Source organism: Schistocerca gregaria, chromosome 4, assembly GCF_023897955.1.
Source record: "Schistocerca gregaria isolate iqSchGreg1 chromosome 4, iqSchGreg1.2, whole genome shotgun sequence".
NCBI lineage: Eukaryota > Metazoa > Arthropoda > Insecta > Orthoptera > Acrididae > Schistocerca > Schistocerca gregaria.
The window spans coordinates 649,056,746-649,082,833 of record NC_064923.1 but is presented as its reverse complement, the minus strand read 5'-3'; the positions used below and the strand labels follow the sequence as shown (position 1 = coordinate 649,082,833).

The window sequence follows — 26,088 nt, the reverse complement described above, 5'->3', positions numbered from 1 at the left end:
CAGCTTCAGTTAAAATGTCTAAAGTGACTGGGGGTTAGCTTCACCTTATTTGCGCCTAAGTTTTCTAAACTGATGGTTGCCACTGTTTCCTCGTCCAAGTGGTACAATAAATCTCCGTGTAAAATACTGTGAGGCACCCAATACATCATTCTCTTCTAGTAACTGTAACTATATCAACCACATGTTAACAGGCAGTTCTGGCTCCACAGTCGCCCGAGGTAGCTTCCTGACACCTTGTGACACTATATCGTGCGAATTAGGCCTTAGCGATTTGGTCTGCTGTTTAATTGCTTTGCTCCTTAGGGCAGACGAACCTTGCGACAATATTTCACTGGTGACAGCTTTCCCCAGTTGAAACATTGTCCCCTTGAGCTCCACTGTTCGTCGGTGAAGATCAGTTTTGGCATGATGCTTGAATTAATTCTGTCCTCAAGATTGTGTAGTCACCTTTCTTGCACTCAAGATTGTGTAGTCACCTTCCTTGCACTCCCGAACTCGTTGTCCTCCAACCTAAAATATTAATATAGGTTAACCTCGTTAATTCATATAACTCTCTCTCATCCCAAGCAAACTACAGTTCGGTGGGATTCACCGTTTTCTACCTACGAGGTCCAGGCTTGCCAGTGGCACATAGTCCCTCTGCCCAACAAAGATTCTTTACAACAATCCACCTCTGCATACGTTTCTACAGCATTGTAATTTAATGGGAACGCTTGTGTTTAATGCCCGAATATTCTGCCTCTGTCCATTACGCCCCTTATTTCTATAATCCCGACACTTTTTCCCACCCATACACACTTCTCACATTGTGGCTGACAGCTCTGACTCTGGACGGCCCCTGCACATCAACACTTACGACACGTTACGTCACTGGTTAAAATGCTTCGCCTATTACGCACCTCTGCTACTGTACCTACTTCCTCCTTCTCTGTAACTATCCTAACGGCAGTGTTCAAGTCTTTCAGTGTAGCTGCCTGAATCCTCCTAGAGAAATCGAGTGGCAGGTCCCACAGGAAAGCCTATGCTCTGCTTCCTCGAGGATAACCTTATTAACTTGATCAAATGGCTCAAATGACTCTGAGGCAATATGGGACCTAAAATCTGATATCATCAGTCCCCTAGACTTAGAACTATTTAAACCTAACTAACCTAAGGACATCAAACACATCCATGCCCGAGACAGGATTCGAACTTGCGACTGTAGCAGCAACGAGGTTCAAAACTGAAGCGCCTAGAACCGCAGGGCCACAGAGGCCAGCTATTAACTTGATCACTTCCCATCAGTTCGTACGTATGCCTGCTGAATTTCCTTAGCCTATCACTGAAACCCTCTAGCGACTCACTGTGCTTCTGTGGCATCCCAGTCAACTGTCCCCAGAAAAAAATTTGCGCTATTCTGTTTCTTATAGCGTTGCCGCAGCCCTTTCCCAATTCCTCAAATGATAGTGCATTCTTCAACTCTCTTTATATCTCACAAACCATATTGCCTCCCCTGACAATCGCAACTTAGCAGTTTGCAATAGCTGATCATTCGACAAAAACCCAATCTTTGCTGCTGACTCCATATCATCCTGAAAGGACAATACATCCTCAGTTGGTTTGTCAGAAAAGAGTGTAATAGAACTAGTGGTGGCTGGATACACCAATTGAATTCACTGACTATCTGGATGATGCCCTGTCCTCCTTAATAGCAACCGTTTCCCTTTGGATCTCTGTCTTCTCTACCAAAAATAATAGCACTATCTCTTAAGTAATAACCCGTGACCCTGACACTGTCGTTATGGAGTCTTTATCTCCAACACACAACCAATTGCACTCGAAAACCAATAGAAGTACAATAAACACTCACAACTATAGACCATTACTTTCATCTTACGTCTAATCAAGAGCCACTTCCACTCGGTGCACTGCCTAGCAGTCCACTGATGTGGACTCAGCACATGATGCATTGTGCCTTAATAAATCGCACAGCGAGCATCTTACTGGATCCAAACAGTGCGCCCTAGCATTTCTATGGAATTGTGACAAATCAAAAAGTTCCTCTGGCTCCGTCTTGCCTTGGACTCATCTCCCGCGACATAAAAGTAGCAGAAGAAAATCAATACAGTTTTTCCACTCACGCTACTGCAACTCTATACTGCAGCTACCTGCTGCAGGTACAATGTGATACTGGATCCGGCTGGCGATGTCTTTCTCGGAAATGCATCTCACACCAAAATGTAGAGGCCTGAGTTGGGTAACCACTACGGTGTTGGGATGAGTTGAGACGGTGTGTTGTCGTCGTGACGTGGGCCAATTGTGGTTCAAGAAAACATCATTAACAATCAGTTTTTATTAGAAAGCAAGAATTCAGTTTCTTTTTGACTTTATTAAGGCAGATACAGCTGAAAAAAGTTCGTTAGCTCCTAGAGATGTATCACATATTTACTCGAATTGTACCTTCTACTGTTTGAAAATGGTGACATTCAAAAACGTGTTGAAGGTGAATAAATGTATTTAATTGTGTCATGAAGAAAGAAAGAAAAAAAATGTTTTGTAGTAAAGTTATCTCTAGGGCATTTTTTTCGATTTTTTTCTCCTTCCCTCCGTCGCATATTTTATTGCTTTAATCCGCTTGTAATTGATGGATGCTCCAGATATACATAAGTCGGCACTCTGAAAAGACTAAAACTGGTAATGACATTGCAGATGCACTTAGAAAGATATAGTAGATATAGTAGAATTAGTAGTAGGATTGCAAACAGAATTAGTTAAGTATCATTTCACGAAGCTAATGCCAAATCACTGTACATCAGCAAAGCATAAAATACAGAGAGATGACATTTACTAAACATGCAGTAGAGTATTTGAAAAAGCAGTACAGCATTTGACATAAACTGTTTTAGTGAAATATATATCAGAGAGAGATGAAATTTAGTGGTGAGCAAGTACAGTATGTAACATAAACACTTTTTTCGGTCATGTATAGGCAGGGAGAGATGAAATTTTGTACATGTGAAATGAAATTTACCACCGAGGCAGAATTTTAGGTGACTTAAGTATTTTTGGTAAATAATAGAGATATAGATATCCTGTAAGTCACACTCATGACGTATACAACACACTGAAACATTTAACTAATTTCTGAAGTCACTGACAACTGTTAAGAATCAACTCTACGTGGTGGAGTGAATCAATGTGGAACGAGCACAAAAGTGGGGAACGCAGAGTAGAAGAATCCCGAGGAAATGTAATTCATCCTCGAAAGCGATAGGTTTACATCGTGGTGTACTTGTGTGTTGTTCACCGATCTCCGGTCTTAACCAAGCGATTCAAGGAAGACGGTAGAGAGGATTTGCAAGAGAACTACAAACATCTTCTCGAATTACGTTAGCCATAGCGAAAGCACCGTAAAATTGCTTAACAGACTGTAGTGGGGGTCACTATAAGAAATGCGTCGCGCATTGCGTAGAAACTCACTCTCCTAACTCCTAAGAGTTTTAAATCGTTACTTACTCCAACATACAGTTTGCATAATGACCACATGTAGACAATAATAGAAATTTCGGCCATACATCCGGTACATAGAGGTATCGATAGTAATCTTTCCTCTCGCTTATCATCCACGAATAGAATAGCAGGGGGCAACACTGATTCTAAAGCACCACGTACCATTTGGTACACATATTACGGGGCCTTCGTGAGCACAAAGGCAGCTATAGAATTTTAAGTTTACGTAATGTGACAACACGACAATCATATCACATGAATAAAAATGATGCTAAGTCTACAAAGAATAAATAAATGAACTGTGTAACATCGCTGATTATGGTAAAGGAAGACGAGACGTCATGTTGCTTCTGTCTGTTGTCAAGCGCAATGCTGAACGAATGATTATGGATGCTTGACCTGTTTTTGGGTGGGACTCACGTAGCAGGAATACGCGAACGGCTTAATACCCTGAAAGATCACCGTGAATATCTTTAGCTAGAAAAACGAATTTTTTCTGTTCATTGACTTAAGTTAAGAAATAATTGTAACTTCTGCCAGTATGCCTCAGCAACTGTTGAGAAAAAGAAACAAACAACGAAACAGATATCAGGATTATTCTTGTCCAGTTTATACCATTCGAGGAATAAACAACGAAGCAGACATCAGATTAATTCAAATGCTTCAAATAGCTGTAATCACTATGGGACTAAACAACTGAGGTCACCAGTCCCCTAGACTTAGAACTACTTAAACCTACCTAAACTGAGGACATCACACACATCCATGCGCGAGACAGGATTCTAACCTGTGACCGTAGCAGCAGCGTGGTTCCGGACTGAAGCGCCTAGAACCTGGGTACAACTGGAACATAAATTAACTGCATTACTAGCCTTAAATTAAGTCGAAGATCAATAACGATTTGTTTAATCATAGCAGACAACTTCGTTGGAAGATTTTCTTTCCAGTGCTGACGTAGAAATTTTTTCTTTTGATAAATTTAGTGTATTGGTCTTATCTCACGCGGATGCATAGTCTAATATTGCAATATAGATCGTTAGGAACATTGTACCACATTTAATAACTGTATACTTTACATTAGCTTGAGTAAAGGGTTTGTTCTTCTTCTGATGTCTCTCATCACCTTCCATAAGTCTTCTCCCAAAGCGCTGATTTTGAAATAAATCTGAGTTCTGCCGATTAGATGCGAACGAGTTCCCTGTACCAGTACTTAACGAATGTTCCGATTTCTCCCCCTTACTCTCCCTCCCCTCTCATAAAAATGTCAATCCCTTCCTTCCCCTCCCGCTTTCGCTTGATTTCACTGTCATCAGTGACTAATTCCAAAAAGTTATATTCCATTTCTCACTTACTAAATGTTAAACATACATTTATTCTGCGAAACTGTCATCTTACGGCACCTAAGCCCATCCACGAGCTCAAACCACGTAATTGTAAATAACTGTATCGCAAAGCAAAATGCAGAGTGTAACAGTATAACCCTCCATTTTATTCGGTGGTCCTTCAGAGGCCAGTACTTTATGTTTCAGTTGCCAGGAGTTGTTTATCACGTGTTGAAAGCAGTGGCACTGGGACGCAATATTTCGCGACCGTACACTACGAGCAGTCAGACCGAGGCAGCAATCAAACCCAACGACTCAAACACGCTTTTTGTCGGACTGATAAACCACATGACTGCATTTGAAACCATGAAGTTCTGTGTAGGGCAGTGCGAGGATACAATTTGAGTGTTTATAATTCAGAGTTATACCGTATTTCAAGCTTGAACACCGCAAGTTTTAGGTGTACACACATGGAATGAAAAAAATCGTTTTGGGAGTTCCACAAACGGCACATTCAACAGCTGACAACAAAGAGAGATCTTCTATTTCCGATACGCAAAAGAGCTCGAAGGGACAAAAATGATGTTAAATCTTAGCGCTGTGTGAGAAGAGAGGTTTTTAGGGTTAAATAGCACTTAGGCGGTTTTTTGTTCTACTGGTTTTATTTATATGAACTAGTTTTCGGTTCATTAGGCAATCTTTAGATCAGTAGTTATCTGAAGATGGCCTATGTTGTTGTTGTGGTCTTCAGTCCTGAGACTGGTTTGATGCAGCTCTCCATGCTACGCTATCCTGTGCGAGCTTCTTCATCTACCAGTACCTACCGCAACCTACATCCTTCTGAATGTGCTTAGCGTATTCATCTCTTGGTCTCCCTCTACGATTTTTACCCTCCAATACTAAATTGATGATCCCTTGATGCCTCAGAACATGTCCTAGCAATCGATCCCTTCTTTTAGTCAAGTTGTGCCACAAACTTCTCTTCTCCCCAAACCTATTCAGTACTTCTTAATGGCCTAATAAACCGAAAACTAGTTCATACAAATAAAAACAGTAGAACAAAAAGCAGCCTAAGTGTTATTCAACCCTCAATATGGAATTTTTCTATCAAAAATCGACGGAAGAATCCATAAATAAGAGATATTTTTGTTCTTTTAATTTTATTTTAATGTGTCTGCTGACCAGCAAGTCACCGTAGATATACTGGCTTCTCTTAACGGAATATTTAACACGTCTAGAACGTTATAGGGAAGTTAAAAGTAGTTAAAACTAAATTAGTAATACTAGTTCAAGAAGCCAGTAGACCACTCAGACGAATTCGACGATTCAGTGATGCATTCATTTTGTACTGAACATTGGAAAGCCATTGAAATTTGACAATTATGGTGACAGGCAAACGGCGAATGGCGTGATATCCATTACGTTCATGGAAGTTCATTGACGTAAAGAATAATTTGTAACACAGCAACAGATGTGAATCTCCGGAACCCTTATCTTGACGCGCCGGGGTGGCTGAGCGGTTCTAGGTGCTACAGTCTGAAACCGCGCGAACTCTACGGTCGCAGGTTCGAATCCTGCCTCGGGCATGGATTTGTGTGATATTCTTAGGTTAGTTAGGTTGAAGTAGTTCTAAGTTCTAGGGGACTGATGACCTCAGATGTTAAGTCCCATAGTGCTCAGAGCCATTTTTGAACCTTATCTTGGCTATAGAGAGGCTGGGGATATTTCTCGAGTGGAAAGTCACGACCAATTTCTGTTAGGCAGCAGCCCATTATCGTGAACTAGAACACCCTTCAGAAGTGGTTTAGTGGTTATGGCACTGTAGTCACATTCGGTAAACATGAGGTTCAAGTTCCCGTCTGGTCGTGTTGAGTATAGTGGTCATCCAGATTACGGTTTTCCATGGTTCCCTTTAACTTATTAAAGCAAATGTCGGAGTGGTTCTTTATAAAGAATATGGCCCATCTCCTTTGACACCTTTGTAATGCCAATGTTTGTTGAATGCCCCTCACGAGTACGATTGCTGCCTTCTCCAGATGTTAGACGTAAGGATTTCATCATGAATGTACTCAAAGCAGGTTTCTTAATGGCAACGTTTTTGGCAAAAATTTCTCTATTACAGAGCCTCCGCCATAAATTTGAATAATCTTTGTCACTGAAATTCTCTTATGTAAGATTACCATAGCCACCAGTGGGCCATATCCTTCATTGTTACTGGAACTGTCTCTGGCACGACATTAACCATTGTTTCATATAGACCTGTTCATGAAACTTTAGGCACATTTTTCACTTACACTTCCCCAAATTTCCCCATTCCTACGTATTTCTATCTTTTTTTCATCTTCTCTAGTGCCTTTATCTATTATTTCTCACTTATTCGGACCAGTCTATTTTTCCTTGAGACCTGATTTCTTTTATACTATAGATTTATTTCTGTTAGAATATCATTATCGCCACTCGACAGGAACGTTATGTTATAACAAAATAACACATTGCCCACAATACCGACATTGTCAGAATACTTTAACTGTCCTTCTAGTTATGAATGTTGTTATTACTGCCATTACGTACAGCCCCTGTACTATGCTCATAATAGTGTTAATTCTTTAAGGGAGCCTGGCTGATCTCTGAAGGCTATAATCTTGCTACTTAAAATAAATATACAAATAAATAAATAAATAAAATGCTCGAATTTACTCTTTCATCAATTCGTCGATCACTTTCATCATCATGGTAAATTTCTCCTTCAATAATCACTGTTTGAATCTCACGTAATTGTGTTCATTCAGAAAAACAGTTACCGTTTATACACGGCTCACAACTAAATAAAAGTAGCTTATAAATCCTGTCAGATCAACAAGATCAACAGCTGTGCGTGACGCATACACAAAATGACATTCGCTGAACTGTGATGTCGAAATTCATCAACTAAGCTTACTTCTCGGTGACCTCTCCTGTATTGGACAAGAGTTGTTAAAGAGTCTCGCGGAAGGGGCAGCAGTCATATTCAGTTTGAGACCGGGGGAGTATATTTAGCAAGCTATATCAAAGGCGCACGCGAAGATCGTCACGCATTTCAAAGTTAGGACTCAAGGTCGTTGCCTCAAAATTTAAACGGCTATTACTCCGGTACTCCAGAAAATTTGGCGATTGAAAAGCGAAACCCGGGTTTTGTCGGACACGCTTGACTGCAGACAAAAGCGAAATCCAATGTTATTGTTCGAGGATGGTAATTTATTAACCGGGGGTAACAGCCGACTGATGGAACTAAATTATATTGCTCGCGTTCCGGCACGCTAAGGCAATATTCTAAATTGCGATGTACGTCTTGGCTGTTAGTTGCATTCGGAGACCCCAGGACACAAACTCAATAAATCGGATCGAAATTTATGTGCCTGCATTTGAATGTAATACAGTACACATCGAAAAATACGGCAAACATTTCTGTATGTATCCCATTGCTACAAAATCGTTTTAAAAGATCGAATTTAGAGTATTTCAAAGTGCAACGATTATCTTTAATAAAATCTTCGAATAGTGACGTATTTACTGGTCGACGTTTTCATCGATATCAGTAGTCTGCGGATTACCGTGAAGTGTGTGACAGAGGATTCGTTTATTGTATTTTATTTCAAAATTTCTTCCCATTCTGTACACGTAGAAGAACGTGTGTTCGGGCTGTGAAACAGTTACTTTAAATGTACAGGCCATGTAGGGTCCATGCGTAGGAGGCTGAACAAATTTTTTTGTATTATTTTCTGTTGTGCAATCGCTTCTTGAAAGCTCCTAAGCACGTTCTCGGGATATTCACAGCTTCTTTCTGCAAGTGTCTGCCAATTATGGTTTCTCAACATTTCTGTTACACTCTCTTGCCAGTCAGAGAAGCCACTGACCATTATCACCCCTCTTCTTTGTAATCGCTCTATGTTCCTTGTTAGTTCGACGTCGTATGAGTCCCATACACTTGATCAATACTCAAGTATGGGTCACACAAATATTTTATACTTAATAATTCTTGTACAAAAATGAACCGTAGCCTGCTATTTCCTTCAGCTCAGCCTATGTTTCGTTCCACTACATTTTCTATTCAGCGGTACAGTCAAATATTTTATGACATGGTTGACTCTGCCTCTGCTTTATTAATGCTGTAGTCAAAATGATACCAGGGTTTGGCTTTACTTGCAATGCACAAGTTTACATTTCTCAAGGCTAAGCTCTAGCTGACAGGAATTCGTAAGTCTGACATTTTGTCGAGATCCAGCTGTATAGAATTTCAGCATATAATGCATCATGTTTGAAAATCCTGCGCTTGTTACTAGTTGTTGTTGTTTGATGCAGCTCTCCATGCTACTCTATCCTGTGCAAGCTTCTTCATCTTTCAGTACCTACTGCAACCTACATCCTTCTGAATCTGCTTAGTGTATTCATCTCTTGGTCCCCCTTTACAATTTTTACCCTCCATGCTGCCCTCCAATACTAAATTGGTGATCCCTTGATGCCTCAGAATATGTCCTACCAAGCTATCCCCTCTTGTAGCCAAGTTGCGCCACAAACTTCTCTTCTCCTCAATTATATTCAATACCTCCTCATTAGTTATGTGATCTACCCATCTAATCTTCAGCATTCTTCTGTAGCACCACATTTCGAAAACTCCTATTCTCTTCTTGTCTAAACTATTTATTGTCCACGTTTCACTTCATACATGCCTACACTCCATACAAATACTTTCAGAAACGACTTCCTTACACTTAAATCTATACTCGATGTTAACATATTTCTCTTCTTCGGAAACGCTTTCCTTGCCGTTGCCAATCTACATTTTATATCCTCTCTACTTCGATCATCATCAGTTATTTTGCTCCCCAAATAGCAAAACTCATTTGATACTTTAAGGGTCTCATTCCTAATCTAATTTCATCAGCATCACCCAACATTCCATTATCCTCGTTTTGCTTGTTGCTAGTAATATCCACTAAATCATTAAAAATGACCAGAAGTACGAGTATGCCGTGGACAATCGCAAGGCCACAATGTTTATGCTACCTGGCTTCAGCAAAGTATTTGATACCATGACATAAAATGTAGGAACGTTAAGTCCAGGAACGGCTGTGAATGGTCTCTAAGCAGCCGAACATAAACATTTATAGACAATGATCGGTTCAGTTGGACCAGAGGACCCAATCCTATCCATGTAAAATAGCCTACGCTATTGTTGAACATAGGAGGCGCGCTGCAGGCCATGTCGTGCTGTCAGCAAAGGCACTCGCGTCGGTCGTCTGCTGCCGTAGACCATTAACGCCAAATGTTTCCACACTGTCCTATAGGATAAATTCGTCGTACGTCCCATATTGCTTTCTACGGTCGTTTCACGCGGTGTTGTTTGTCTGTTAGCACTGACAGCTCTACGGAAACGCCGTTGCTCCGGGTCGTTAAGCGAAGGCCGTCGCCACTGTGTTGTCCTTGGTAAGAAATCATGCCTGAAATTTGGTATTCTCGGCACACTCTTTACACTGTGGGTATCGGAATATTGAACTCCCTAACGATTTCCGAAACTGGATGTCCAACTGCCATATCACGTTCAAAGTCTGTTAATTCCTGGCGTGTGGCCATAATCAAGTCGGAAACCTTTTCACATGAATCACCTGAGTACAAATGACAGCTCCGCCAATGCACTGTTCTTTTATGCCGTGCTTACGCGATACCACTGCCATCTGTATATGTGGATAGCGCTACCCCGTGACTTTTGTCATCTCAGTGTACCGTTACCACACGCAGAAAGATTTCTGCTTGCCTCTGTGCCCTCAAAAAGTTTCGGATGTGAGAAGTAAACTTCTACAATCACTCATTCTATCAAACCTCCACTGTTAGGATTTAGTCCAGCACAGCACGAGTTGCGAGGCTACTAGACTATGAGTGCTTTTGTGCTTTAGAACTGAAACATCTGTCATTTTTATCATATCAGTACATAATATGCCCATTTAGACTGGTTGTGACCAGAATACGACGAGACTTCAAAATGTAAGATATACATTATTACGGTAGTTCAAGTAACACTTATTGAATGCTGCGCTACACTTCATAGGGAAATAAATATATGTCACTGTTTTTGAACGTTGCCCTCAAGACTCTGTAAACAATTATCAGACCCTTCTACCAATCGTTCAATTCCTGGACGACAGAAATTCTCACGTTGGTCACGGAGCCTTCGAGAACCACTCTGCGAATATCCTCATCGTTGAAAAATTTTCTTTTTTCTCAGATGTTGTTTCAGCTTGCCGAAAAGATGGAAAGTGCGTGGTGCAAGATCTGGCTTACCCGATCAGATGCAAGCACGTCTGTGCAGTCTTTGGCAAATTGTTGGCACCATTTCACTACGACTGGACGTGACATTACAGTTGGTCCGTACACCGTCAGAAATTCATGGTGAATCTACACTCCTGGAAATTGAAATAAGAACACCGTGAATTCATTGTCCCAGGAAGGGGAAACTTTATTGACACATTCCTGGGGTCAGATACATCACATGATCACACTGACAGAACCACAGGCACATAGACACAGGCAACAGAGCATGCACAATGTCGGCACTAGTACAGTGTATATCCACCTTTCGCAGCAATGCAGGCTGCTATTCTCCCATGGAGACGATCGTAGAGATGCTGGATGTAGTCCTGTGGAACGGCTTGCCATGCCATTTCCACCTGGCGCTTCAGTTGGACCAGCGTTCGTGCTGGACGTGCAGACCGCGTGAGACGACGCTTCATCCAGTCCCAAACATGCTCAATGGGGGACAGATCCGGAGATCTTGCTGGCCAGGGTAGTTGACTTACACCTTCTAGAGCACGTTGGGTGGCACGGGATACATGCGGACGTGCATTGTCCTGTTGGAACAGCAAGTTCCCTTGCCGTTCTAGGAATGGTAGAACGATGGGTTCGATGACGGTTTGGATGTACCGTGCACTATTCAGTGTCCCCTCGACGATCACCAGAGGTGTACGGCCAGTGTAGGAGATCGCTCCCCACACCATGATGCCGGGTGTTGGCCCTGTGTGCCTCGGTCGTATGCAGTCCTGATTGTAGCGCTCACCTGCACGGCGCCAAACACGCATACGACCATCATTGGCACTAAGGCAGAAGCGACTCTCATCGTTGAAGACGACCCGTCTCCATTCGTCCCTCCATTCACGCCTGTCGCGACACCAGTGGAGGCGGGCTGCACGATGTTGGGGCGTGAGCGGAAGACGGCCTAACGGTGTGCGGGACCGTAGCCCAGCTTCATGGAGACGGTTGCGAATGGTCCTCACCGATACCCCAGGAGCAATAGTGTCCCTAATTTGCTGGGAAGTGGCGGTGCGGTCCCCTACGGCACTGCGTAGGATCCTACGGTCTTGGCGTGCATCCGTGCGTCGCTGCGGTCCAGTCCCGGGTCGACGGGCACGTGCACCTTCCGCCGACCACTGGCGACAACATCCATGTTCTGTGGAGACCTCACGCCCCACGTGTTGAGCAATTCGGCGGTACGTCCACCCGGCCTCCCGCATGCCCACTATACGCCCTCGCTCAAAGTCCGTCAGCTGCACATACGGTTCACGTCCACGCTGTCGCGGCATGCTACCAGTGTTAAAGACTGCGATGGAGCTCCGTATGCCACGGCAAAATGGCTGACACTGACGGCGGCGGTGCACAAATGCTGCGCAGCTAGCGCCATTCGATGGCCAACACCGCGGTTCCTGGTGTGTCCGCTGTGCCGTGCGTGTGATCATTGCTTGTACAGCCCTCTCGCAGTGTCCGGAGCAAGTATGGTGGGTCTGACACACCGGTGTCAATGTGTTCTTTTTTCCATTTCCAGGAGTGTATGTGCAATATAGACATCTGCACACAATATTTTACTGCGATGCACCTGCAACTTGCACCGCAGCAGAATCATGTCTGCAAGAACCCGGAACATGTAATTTCTTCTGACAATGAGCCACTTTTGTTGGGTAACGCCCTTAGCGCGGAACGACTTGTGAACATAATTTTTAATTCCCTGCGTAGTTACGTGACTTCCTTTTGTCTCGCTCACAGTGTTACAGTGTTGGCCCAGAAATTAACGTACAGTCCCCTACGTCCAGTGTGCCCTCTGTCAAGCAGTAAGCCAAGTACTCCCACGTTTTATCAGTTGCGCATCTTTCTCCTTCCTTTTCTCAGTCAGTCATATCACTTCCTTTCCCGTGTTTTTATTATCTGCACTTTACCTTCCACTTTCGTCGCCTCTTCATCCTATCTTTAATGTCCACTGCTACTGCCGGCCACTGTGGCCGAGCGGTTCTAGGTGCTTCAGTTCGGAAACGTGCGACTGCTACGGTTGCAGGTTTGAACCCTGCCTCGGGCACGGATGTGTGTGATGTAGTTAGGTTAGTTAGGTTTAACTAGTTCTAAGTTCTAGGGGACTCATGACCACAGATGTTAAGTCCCATAGTGCTCAGAGACATTTGAACCCAACCCCTAGTGCTCAGAGCCATCTGAACCAACCATTGCTGCTAGCGCTCGTAATTTAAACCTACCTTTCTGTGATTCTTATTTGTTTTTGTAGTTTTCTCAAACGAACTTAAACTATGTATTTCTTGCTGCACCATGATAATTTATAAATGTTGTGTTATATAACACAATGCACATTGGATGTAATTTATGACATGCTTACCGCAGTATACATGGTGAAGCATTTAAAGCTGTTTTTAGAAGTATCTTGAAAACTAAAAATCAGGTTGAAAAAAGACTGTAATAAATGTTGCTCGTCTTGAAATGGGACGTCCAATTACACCAAACTAGAACCTCCAGCGCCACCCCCATGCCGTCTGGAGTTGGTCCAACTAGGAAATCTTAAGTTGGACCCCCATTTCTATGCCAGGATTAGGATTCTCGGGGAAAAATGCATAGCTTTTGTATTTAAAATTTTCTTCGTTGCGTGACAGACGGCGCTGTAGTCGACAAAAATAAAAATAGGTTTAAATTAGTTGAAAAATGATAATCTTAAGAAACACTTCAGACTAGTATTCCACAAGGTTAGAAAGGCAGTTATTCTATAATCCTTAATGAGTAACCGGTTTTTAGAGTAAAAAATTAAGGTTAGATCTAGGTAAATCGTTCAGAAATTTCGCAAAGAAGTATTCTGCGCATACTGCTTGAATACAAATTCCATCCTCATCACTTATCATTGCATCATGAATTACTTGCGGGCAACTTTCAAACCCGCTTGAGTTTTTGCAGTTGGGTCGACAATAGCAATCTATAACGATTTTTTTTCACTAGCTTTATATCCAATTAATCAACTTTTACAAATCGTGGCCAATAGAAAGGCATAATATGCTTTGTTGCTCAGTGGAGAATCGCCGTTGTTTAAGGCAAGTCGAAAATCATCTGTGAAAGACGTTACACCAATACTGTCACACAGTAATCAATTAAGTTCTGAAGAATCAAGGTTTTTTTTTATAAAACTGGTTTCTCATTAAAGATTTTAGATTAAAGACCTTCCTAACCTCATCTTCAAAGCTTTTAAGCTATTCTGATTTTTGTAGATTACGGCGGCATCTGGCACGCAACGAAATAATATTAACTACAAAAGTTGCGTATTTTTTTTCCGGAGGATCCGAATCTGCCATAAAAAATTAGGGTTCGTACTTAAGATTTTAAAGTTGATCCTCGTCGGTGGGGTGGAGTAGTCGAGTTTTGTGTCATTGGATGCCCCCTATGGGACTAATAACTTTTATCACAACATAAAACTACAAATCGGGTTAAAACGGTTTTAAATGCCTCGCAATGCATATGCAACGTAAAATACGCAAAATGGCTGGCTAAATGTAACAGAAGGCAATCTTGCCAGATTAAATAAGTACGCAAACAAATAAATAAGTTGGTTGGTTGGTTTGTGGGATTAAAGGGATCAACCAACCAACTTCATTAACGTATAATATGAAAAGTGAAAATCCTATTAAAGTCTCCTGAGTTGCATCAGATATTACTTTTGCTTTCAAAATCCATGCTGATTTGTTTGGAAAAGATTATTTTGCTTCTCATATGTTGAAATAGTTTAACACACAACACGAGCCTTTTAAAGATACTGTGTGTGATAAAGGTAGTACTAATTTCATTTTCACGTTTGAAAACCCATCATATTTTCACCTCTTAATTGTAATAGTATGAGATTTTTTCGGACAGCTGTTGAACTCGAGTTCCCATTGTAAAAGACAGACATTATCAAACACACCGGGAATCTGAAATAAGCAGAGCGCACCCTACTCTTTTTAAGACTCGTAGCTCAGCGCGAGCCGCAATAGCCAAAATTTTTACGTAATACCACTGTTTGGTTTCCGTCCCGGTAGCTACGCAACGAGCAATTCATTCGCCGGCCGTGCTTATTTTTTTCTCTAAAAAATAACAGATTGCGGGCGCACTCCCATTGTACGTTTCATGGCCTTGTCCCCGGCATGAGTGACAGATGGATACGCGAATTCGCCCCGGGAAGAATAATTTTCCCCAGTGAATTGCCTAAACAACCTCAATGCGAAATGCAGCTCCCACACAAACCTGCACGGAGTGGCCCCAAACGTGATACACGAACTGGATGCGGGGAGCCACCATTTCGAAACGGGTAGTAGCTCTTTCGTAACAGATAACTTTTCTTTGTCTTCGTGCCTTAGCATGCCCTTAGGCGAGGAGTAATCTCGTGCATTGTTGGTCACCGGCAGAAGTGCTTGTAACCAGCATTCTTCGAGCTTATTGCTCGCAAACTGCGCAGTATTGTTCGAATAACGGCATTTGAAGCTTTACACCACGAGACCTGTAAACACGCGAGGTGCGTCTGCCTTCTTCCTCGCATCTTTCAGCAGGCCGCATGTGAGCCGTACGCAACAGAACAATTAAAAAATGTAAATATAAAAGCAGAGATATACATTCTTGTTATAAAAAAAATGAGCCATATTCATAAACGTGGAGAAATAGGACTGCAGTGAAACTTGCTGCTCACCAAGAGCGTTGCCAGTATCTGGTCTGGGAGGTTGGGGGAAAGAGAGGGTGGCAGGAAAGGGTGGAGAGGGGAGGGGGGGAATCTCAAACTAATTTTGTGGAAAGGGGAGGCGTTGGATATGCAGTACAGTTTCTTGCAAATAAACTTCAAAACTATTGAAAACTTGGTTTATTAATGAACAAATGTATAAATGCTACCTCTACATAACACGTTCCTTAGCTTAGCTCGATTGACGGTAAGGCCACGATTTTTCCCTTTGTGTCAGGACTGGAACGTGGGGCCCTAAGCCTCTTGTGACAAACTGTGGAGCTACTGAAGGAGAAGTAGCGGCTCCACAGTCAAGAAAGCCAATAGCGGCAGGGAGAAAGGAATGCTGACCCCATGACAATCCATACAGCATCCGATGACGTCCGTATCAGAGGATGACACAGCGGTCGGTCGGTCCCGACTAGGCAAAAGGCGGAGCTTTACCTTTCTACCTCTGTAATAAGGGCCTACCTACTATCTACAGGAGTACGACAGAGTATAGTTTATGTGAGATTCGTACATACAATTACGCCTTCAGGCAGATAACATTATATATTAACATTTTAGTAGTTCTTATATTGGCTGGTAACACGAGAAAAAGCATTTATAATTTAAGATGTAACGCTATTGCAAGCCTTAACAAGCTAGATCCATCTGCCATTACCTGTTTGCAAGGAGAATGCGAAGAACGGCTAAATAGTTTTGAAGGCTGGCCGGTGTGGCCGAGTGGTTCTAGGCACATCAGTCTGGAACCGCGCGACCGCTCGGTCGAAGGTTCGAATCCTGTCTCGGGCATGGATGTGTGTGATGTCCTTAGGTTAGTTAGGTTTAAGTAGTTCTAGTTCTAGGGGTCTGCTGACCTCAGACATTAAGTCCCATAGTGCTCAGCGCCATTTGAACCATTTAAAAAGTTTTGAGTTTTCTTGACAAAGACGCAGCTCGCCTTCTCTGTCCCTTGCTGGGTACACCCTTCTTGACTACTACTAATGGTGTGATTAACTAAGACAAAAAGCTTTCCATTGATACTAGTGATGCCTATTCATACCTTGTCTACATACCAGCCTAGTGCAATTCCTACAAAATAGAAATTTATGCAGCAAACGTGAATTTAAACGCATCAGAAGCAGTAAAAAATAGTAGCTTTAGAGCACATGGCTAGTGATTCAGAAAGGGAGTCAGTCATGCAGAAAATACCTGGTAGCAACACTACATTAGACTGTATATAAAGGTGAACAAAAGCATCCGATTCATTGCTGGTGAAGCAAGTGGCACAGTTCAGGCCGGTTACTATGGCCAAGCGGTTCTAGGCGCTTTAGTCTGGAACCGCGCGACCGTTAGGATCGCAGGTTCGAATCCTGCCTCGTGCATGGATGTGTGTGATGTCCCTAGGTTATTTCGGTTTAAGTAGATCTACGTTCTAGGCGACTGATGACCTCAGATGTTAAGTCCCATAGTGCTCAGAGCCATTTTGAGCACAGTTCACTTCACTGGTAGGATACTCCACCTTGTATGCGAACTTACGTAACTGCGTTGCCCACTGCGTGTGTTGATGTGAGAAATAACTAGTGCTTTTGGCATGGCTGCATTTCATATATTTTAACCAGATTCATCTCATATAGCACTTGTAAGGGCGCTGATAATCTCGATCCGAGCGCCCTACAACCAAAAACCACCTACGAGAAAACTGCTGAAATGTGTGGGAAGTGTTTCAGCGCGACTGATGAGAGAAATAGTGCAAGTAGAAAAGGGTAGCGCTAAAAGTCACAGACTTGTCTGGCTTAAGGGAATGGGTCACAGAAATGTACAAAAAATGTCTGGCAGACATTCGAAAAAATAGCGAAGATCTCATTAGAGAATTCAAGGAGTAAATTACCAGGCTGCGTTCAGGAATTTTCTTTACAAATGTTGCGTAGTGACCAAAGAAATAAAGTAAAACCACATGCAGAAATATGCAGTGTCCCAAATTTATATAATTAAATTTATACATACGTTACAGGATCCCTAACTGAGTGTTTTCAGACAAGGAGGAAATTATCGGAGATGAATGTTTCCAGAATAATGAATTCTTCAACGAGCAACGCATGTGATGCGCGTATTTTCTTATTTACTCTGTTTCACAAAAAACAACTGCCTGCCACAAGGACATTGGTGGCGCTACGTTGAAAGTCAGTGCACAATCGTCTGTTATTTAAATTGCAGTTGTTGTGTCTGTTACTTGTCTACCATGGAGCGTACCGGTGTTTGCAGTTGATAGCTGGTTTACGAACATGGAGCTTTACTCGTCAGAAGAACTCGCAAGCATGAATTTAACATATGGAGCAGCGGGATGTATGGCTCAAAATTGGAAGAAATTTATCGCCATTGATAGGAACTTATGAGAAACTTGGTCGTTCGTCCTCAGGGAGTAGGTCAAAGTTCTCGACAAAGAATAGTTCGCTCAGTAGGAGATGCGGATGGATCGCGCCGAAGAAGATTCATCAACAGACACCCGTCAAGTTGCCCACGAAATGTGCTCTTTCAAGAACATAGTGTGCGGAATAGCGGTGTAGCAGGAGTTGAATCCCTGCCACAAATAATGTGTGCCTGTAATGCGGACGAATTACTTTGAACTCAGAGGTTACTTCAGTCAATGGATTGCGTTGTAATGATTTCACTGTGACAGGCGGATGTTTCTTTCATTTGTTGCTATGAGTTAAAACTGTTACTATAAGGTGTGCTTTTTGTTTTTTAAAAAATATATTTCTGCGAATTAGTTCATTATCTCAAGGACTCGGTTAATTTTGATTTCCAACTGCATAATGTGGACATTAATCTTTGGGACTCCATGAATAAGCCACTCATTTTTCCGGCGTTCCATGGAATGCAACTGGAAGTGATGTTGTTACATGTGACAGAACAAAAGTAATATATCTTTTGTCTGGCACTGCTGGGTGATTAGTAAAGAATTGGGTAGACGTAGATGTAGATCTTATAATTCCGACTATTGTGGAAAGAAATGAACACGACTATGCTGAATGTACCATCATCGTGACACCGGTGCCTCTTTATTTGAGTTAATGTTATTTCCCAAATTTTTTGGCATATCCTTTCATTCGTAACAAGAAGCATTGGTTTCTGTTCAGGGAATCAACAACGCGCCTCGGTGAAACTATATCGATACGTGAAAGCAGTTTCCAACTGTGACCACTTTTGATCTAGAGCCGTTTCAGTACGATGGTTTTTATAATACTAGTTAAGTGAAGCCATCATAAAATCGAGTAATAATTTGAATACTTCAATGTTTTATTACTGGGCTTTTTCCGATTGGAGGAGGGTTGCTAGCATATTTGTCCTATCTGAGAACTAGTGTTATTAAAAAAAGAGAAAGAAGTCGAAATTGTCTTGCGAGTGGTTTGATTTTGCCATGAAATTTGGAGGCATTTAACAATTTCGTATGATTCGACAGGACTTAACCGTGGCACAGAAGTCTCTTTCCATGTGGAATGAAGTGTAACATTTTAGTTTTAAAAAGGGGTTGGCTAATAAATACGTTCTCATTGAGAGGGCAACTCCTGGCCATCGATAAATTCCGCAAGGTCTTCACGTTTCTGCGATTCGAAAGTTACAATAACGACTTTTTGCTTAATTCTTAGCGTTTGATTTAGTAGGACGGTCCATCTAAACCTATGTGTTTTCATGAAACGTACAACATTCTAAGTGATCTGCATGTTTATGCTGTGTGTTATCTCTTGAACAGTCACCTTCTGTCGATGGTCCCATCGACATTCGAAAACTAACGAGCAGTGTATGTTCCAAGTGATAATCGTTATTGCAACCTTCTATAACTATTGTCAACCTACAGATTTTAATTGATTTATTCTACTTCTAACGTGGCACAGAAATTTTGAAGTTTCTGTCGTTACAGAACTTGTTTCTGGTCAGGCAAAATATTCTTCGATTGCAGTCCTACACATCTGAGACGTTAACGCTACTTGCAGAACGCCAACACGGTAGGAACATCCGTCTTGCGTTCCATAAGTGAAAATGTATCTGTTGTTAAAAAGGTTTCGTGATACGAACCTGATATAAGTATACTCGTACATGCGGGACTGCGGAGTGCTTGCTTTAATCTGTCCGTGGGCGTATTTTCTCTGTGAATACTCTTGTCTAATGCATTAGTGACGTCGAGGCGTTCGCATCCTCTTATTCAGATTAACACATTAACGGCCACGCCCCGAGGAGTGCTGGCCCCAGACAAGGACAGTGGATCACGAAACCTGATGCGCGCGTACAGACGCAGGAGTCGCAATACTCTTTCGCGTCAGCCAGAAGGGTGGACTTTTTTTTTTTTTTTTTTTGCCAGGAACTACTGGCCCCAGGCCTGTAGGGACTGCGGCAGGATCTAAAAATCCTCCGTTCGTAGCTATCCTCAAACTACGGCCGGAACGTAATTGTCACTAGATTCATATTTCGGACAACCGAGTTTTAAATTCTCGTTTAGCCTTCCACGTTCAGAGGTTCCTTGCCTCCGTTTAACCACGTTAAAAGAATGTCTGGATGATCCCTTATAAATGACTGGCAATTCCCTTTAAATTTTGCAAAATGCAAAAAAATGATTCAAATGGCTCTGAGCACTATGGGACTCAACTGCTGTGGTCATTAGTCCCCTAGAACTTAGAACTACTTAAACCTAACTAACCTAAGGACATCACACACATCCATGCCCGAGGTAGGATTCGAACCTGAGACAGTAGCAGTCGCACGGTTCCGGACTGCGCGCCTAGAACCGCGAGACCACCGCGGCCGGTTGCAAAATGCAAGATCATACTGATAACAAAGAGAAAGAATTCGGTAGTATCCGATTAAATGATAAATGGTAAGCTTTCGGAGCCTGATACAAGGTTTAAATATTTAAGAATAATACTGAAAACAGATATGAAGGCTATCTAACATTTAAAATCAGTATTGGGGAAGGCGACATAGATTGTTAGAAGGATTTTGCGAAAGTGTAATACATTCATAAAAAAAAATCCATACAAAACGTTAGTGCAATCAGTTACAGAGCAGGGGAGAGTGCTATACGCTGGAATACTTCTCAGGCTAGCGACTCTATCCAGCACTCTAGTAGAAAATAAATATATTTTCTTATTCGATTGTGAAATGATAACATTTACTTTACGTGCACTGCAATCTTGTTTTGAAATTAGAAAAATTAATCCGGAAAAGGGCGTTTCCAAACATTATAAACTCGTCCAAGATGCACCGTGGTGTTTTACCCAGAAGCAAATATTCTGTTTGAATTTCAAAATGTTGCAATCGAAAAAATATTTTCAATACTATATCTAAGAGTCTTGAATACCTTATTGCTGCACTACATACTAGCAGTTAGTAATTTGAATAACATTTTTAAAAAATTTATTGTTGTAAATCAGTTACAAGTAAAAAAATTGAAATAGCGACTGTTGGAAATTTAACTTTGCAGTTTCGAGACAGGGAAAATTATTACGATGGTAAAGAAACTCAGGTCATTTGCAAATATCACGTGCTCCATGGTAAAAAGACCTTCCGTTTCGAGGAACAAGATGGTGCACGACTGATATGTAGCTTAAATGCCAACACGCAATGTATCTAATTTTAGAAATGTACAGGGTTTAACTCGCCATAAAACTGTGTAACTGAAAAATTATCAATATCCGCCAAATAGTATACACTGACGACAGAAAAAAATCATAAGACCAAGAAGGAGTACGAACGACAGTTGGTAGGCATGTTGCTACATCTAAAAGATGATGTCTTTTCAAATCTCGCGTCAGCATAAGATTGGCGGTAGTACCACCAGCAGAGGATGCAAATCAGGTTTGCTTCAAATACACGCTCCAGCGGTCGTGAGCGTTAGTTATCTTTGAGATTTGGCGTGGTGAGCTGATGTTTGTCAAGAATATGTTTAAGGTGACAGAGATATCACTACCAACGCCTCATTGATTTTGGGACGAGATTGTGTAAGAGGGCTACGAAAAGCTGGATGTTCCTTCAGAGATATCGCAGAAAGGCTTGGCAGGAATGTAGCCATTGTACGTGACTGCTGGTAGCGGTGGTCAGGAGAATGTATGGTCACAAGAAGATCGGGCTCCGGACGGTCACATGGCACTACGGAGAGGGAAGACAGTCGTATTCGGCGTATGGCTCTGGTGCAGCGTACTGTATCTGCAGCACCAATTTGAGAAGCAGTTGGCACAACAGTAACACAACGACCTGTTACAAATATGTTACTTCAAGAGCAGCTCCGAGCCAGACGCCCTGTAGTGCACATTCCACTAACCCCAAACCACCGTCATTTGCGACTTCAGCGGTGCAAACGAAAGCTCATTGAAGGACAGGATGAAGGTTTGTTACGTTTTCTAATGAAAACTGATTCTGCCTCGGTGTCAGTGGCGGCTATGTGTTGGTCTACAACCAACCTATCTGGGTGCTATCTACACAGGACCTACACCTGGAGTTGTGGTTTGGGGTATGTTTTCCTAGGAGCACTCTCGCAGTTATCCCACGCTCCCTGACTGCAAATTTGTACGTCAGTCTGGTGATTCGACCTATTGAACAGCCATTCATGAACAGCACTCCATAGAGTGTTTTCCAACAGGATAACGCTCGACCATTTACCGCTGTTGTAACACAACATGCTCTACAGAGTGTCGACATGTTGCCTTGACCTGCTCGATTACCAGATCTGTCACATCTGCATGCTTGCATTCAACATCCCGGCAGTTATTAATGTACCAGCATTACATTAACCTGTGATCTTGCAATGGTAATCACATATATACAAACGTATTCCCGGAAGTTCATTAATCCACATTAATTATTTTTTTGGTGTTGTGATTTTTTTCCGTCAATGTTTATACAGCACGTAAATATGTAAAATTCCTAGTCTGTAGAAATGCAGCACAATGCTCAGCCTCGTAGTAGAAAATATTGGAAACTGCTTATGGCGGTCTGTAGTGGGCGTTCCTTTATGTGACTGTGAAACCGGTTACTAGACTGAAACACCGACGAGGAAATGTCATGTGTTCCTAGGCACGGTATCCTCCAGGTATAGCGCTCTCGCGTACTCCTCTTCTCCTGCTGCGTTTTGGTGTCTTGGTAGGACCGTAACAGGTCGGCACAGCCACTACCGAAGTGTAGCGAAGTTCCTCAGAGATGTTTCACAAGAACCTCTAGAAGGAAGGTTTTAGCTCTCCTCTTTAATTGTTTATATGCATTCTGCTGCTAATATGCGGTCCCAACAGCAAAATTACACCCTATTGTGAGTGTAATGACAATTATTAAAAATACTCGTCGCAGAAAACACGAATTTTGACCGTGTAAATTGTAAAACAATCGTACTTCATGAGAATAATCTTGAGATAAAAACCAAAACACAAAGTAGCCAAATTATAGATGTGTACGAGCGAGGGAGGGCACCAAATTAACGCCAGTAAAATTACGATCGTCAGTCTAACATCATCAGGCACTGATTTGAAAGATATGCTTACTGTACAAATGCAAACTGTAAATGAACTACTTATTTTTCAGTTTCTAATAAACATACACACAATATTTTCATTTATGGAGTACTTAAGAATTTGAATTATTTGTCATTGTTTCAGCAATCAACACAAACTTAATGAATCATCTATATTTTAACAGTTGTGATTAACGATTTATATACGTTGACCAGTCACATCATAATTTACAGTGTAAAACTCCTCAGTACTTATACGTAAATTCAAGAAAATACAGAAAAGCATAATTCATTTACGGAAGTCGTCAGTATGAAAAAAAAGAAGCATGTATTGATAAGAGTATTACTTATGTACTAGTGTATTTAACATGTCGTATTTGGTGTTAGTGCTACGAAGTAACATTATTCTCCCGGAACCCTATTTGATAATTTAGGAACCTCTGCTCGTGGAAGCTTTCTCGACAAATCTGCGACAGCCTTATATCTCGAGTAGGGATCAAGAGAATAAGATAGATTAAGGTGCTTACAGATACATGAAAATAGTAATTTTTCAGCGCTCAGAATGCGAATGGAATAGGAGTAGGATAGGAAATTGCCAATACTAACAGGAAATACAGTGCCTTGCGCAGTTTGTATACAGAATAAGTCCAAAAGCCGGCCGCGGTGGTCTAGCGGTTCTAGGCGCGCAGTCCGGAACCGCGCGCCTGCTACGGTCGCAGGTTCGAATCCTGCCTCGGGCATGGATGTGGGTGATGTCCTTAGGTTAGTTCGGTTTAAGTAGTTCTAAGTTCTAGGGGACTGATGACCACAGATGTTAAGTCCCATAGTGCTCAGAGCCATTTGAACCATTTTTTTAAGTCCAAAAAAAGGAAGAATTAGCCAACGCAATTCGTCGATAACCTGTGCATGCGTTTTTTTTTATGTTCCAGTATTGACCATCTGAGGGGTACATGGGGAAAGAATCCTCTATTCTGCGTAGGGTTGGACAACTCCTAGGGAACCAGTCCAAAAACAACTTATTTACTAGCTATGTCAACGTACTGATAGATATGTAAATCGCTTATTTTATTGTTAGCAAGCGCTATGCGTTGTTTTTAATTGAAATTTATTACTCGCTTCCGAAATGTAATACACGTCAGCCTTTAGATGTCCATTGATAGATGGAGTTATATACAACCATGCTGCTTCTATATGTTTTATAACGCCATGTAACCGCTTTTCGTGTCGTTGATGACCCGGTCTTTTTTTATCTCTTGGAAACCAGGAAAGTATTTTCAAGGTCCGTCTTCTACCCATACGTCAGGTACATTCACTTTTGTTTTCGCTACAATTGTAATTACGTCTTCCACTACAGTTCGTTCCTTATTTTATATGTTTGTTTTTGTATTTCCCCTAACAGCTCCTATCAAAGCTCTCGCCATTGCTCATTAAATAATCCTCAGTTTTTGAACGGATTTCGCACTGGCAGTTCCTAGCTCGCTGCCATAAGTCAGCATTAGAAGTACAACAGACGGTAAACCTGAACACGGATATTAGCTCTACCTTTTACAACGATTCACTTATGTTACGTACTTAGCTAGGATCTGTGTCAATTCTAGTTTTGCTGTGATGTCAAAATAAATTTGAATATAGAATTCATTGATAGGATTACGACATAAATATTTGTTGATTACTCGTTTCGGCTTTGTAACAAATGATGGTTTTCTAGTTAGACCTTTCTTTCCACTTTGTCAGTAGCTCATCAATTCAATGAGGTCGCGCGGCATGGTAAATGAAACGAGCCGCGATACGACCAGCTCAGTGAATGGACGTAATGGAAGGAATGATCTAATATTAAGAAAATCAGCTAAGAAATCGAAATCGGTAATCACTAAAATTGGTTATGATGCTAACGTTGAATAAATACAGTGTCGAAATAAAAAATGATAGCAGGTTTTCAAAGACACACTGTTGTTCTGTAGGCTACTTCTCTTCATTAACATTGGAACCATTATCAAGATTTCAAGGTTACAATTATCATCTTTCGATGTCAACGTCGTTAGAGACGAAGCACTGATACAGATTGGACGAGAGAGTGAAAAGGCAACCATTGTGTTAGTATTGTAAGAAATAGCCCAGCATTTGCTCTAAGTGAATCCGGGAAACCACACAAGAGTTGAATTAGGGAGTCGTGAGTAGATAACGAATCCAGTTCCCTGCCAGTACAAATCCCGCATCTTGACCACTACGACATCTCGCCGCGTACTTGTCAGAGGTCTAAGAACCTATAGAATTCGGAGTAGGTTCAAATTTAATGTTCATGTGTACGGCTGCGCCGATGTAAACTGTAACGGTTTCGAAATCTACCGCAGAGGACGAGCATCTGTCACTCGGCGACACCTTCTGGAGTGGCCCTGTGACAGATTAAAAAAGCGTCAATCAGGCAGCATCGCTATCTGACACGTGTCAGCAGCCCGGTGGCTCCCTGTACACACAGCCCAGCCCGGCCCAGCAGCGCGTAAATCTCTCGGTGGACGAGCGGCCGCCCAACAGCTGTGCGGGCGCCGGCGAGCTTCCGCTGGTCAGGAGGCGGTCTGTGACCAGCCTTGTGCTGGCAGGCCGAGGGCAGCGAAAGGAAAAGTGGCCTGTCTGCTTCCCGGGTTGGCTAAGTCGAACTTCGCTTGCGCTCCTATCCCAATCCTCAGTACCTACTCTGCCGGGTTTGGAAAGTGTTACACCTTAAACTCTTTGACCGAACAGTATCTTACTGATCCTCCAATATTTTCGGA

The 26,088-nt window shown here is 42.0% G+C and overlaps 1 long non-coding RNA gene across 4 annotated transcripts in view; it reads right to left on the bottom strand.

Annotated features, from left to right (window-relative positions):
* LOC126268085 (uncharacterized) overlaps positions 1-26,088 on the bottom strand; it is a 116,844-nt gene that overhangs the window by 25,742 nt on the left and 65,014 nt on the right. The window contains exon 1 of one of the 4 annotated variants that reach the window (XR_007549086.1): positions 4,229-4,332. The exons of the other annotated variants lie outside the window; for them this stretch is intronic. This is a non-coding gene — a long non-coding RNA (uncharacterized LOC126268085). Of the gene's footprint in view, positions 1-4,228; positions 4,333-26,088 lie in introns of those variants that run through there. 4 annotated transcript variants of the gene reach the window in all.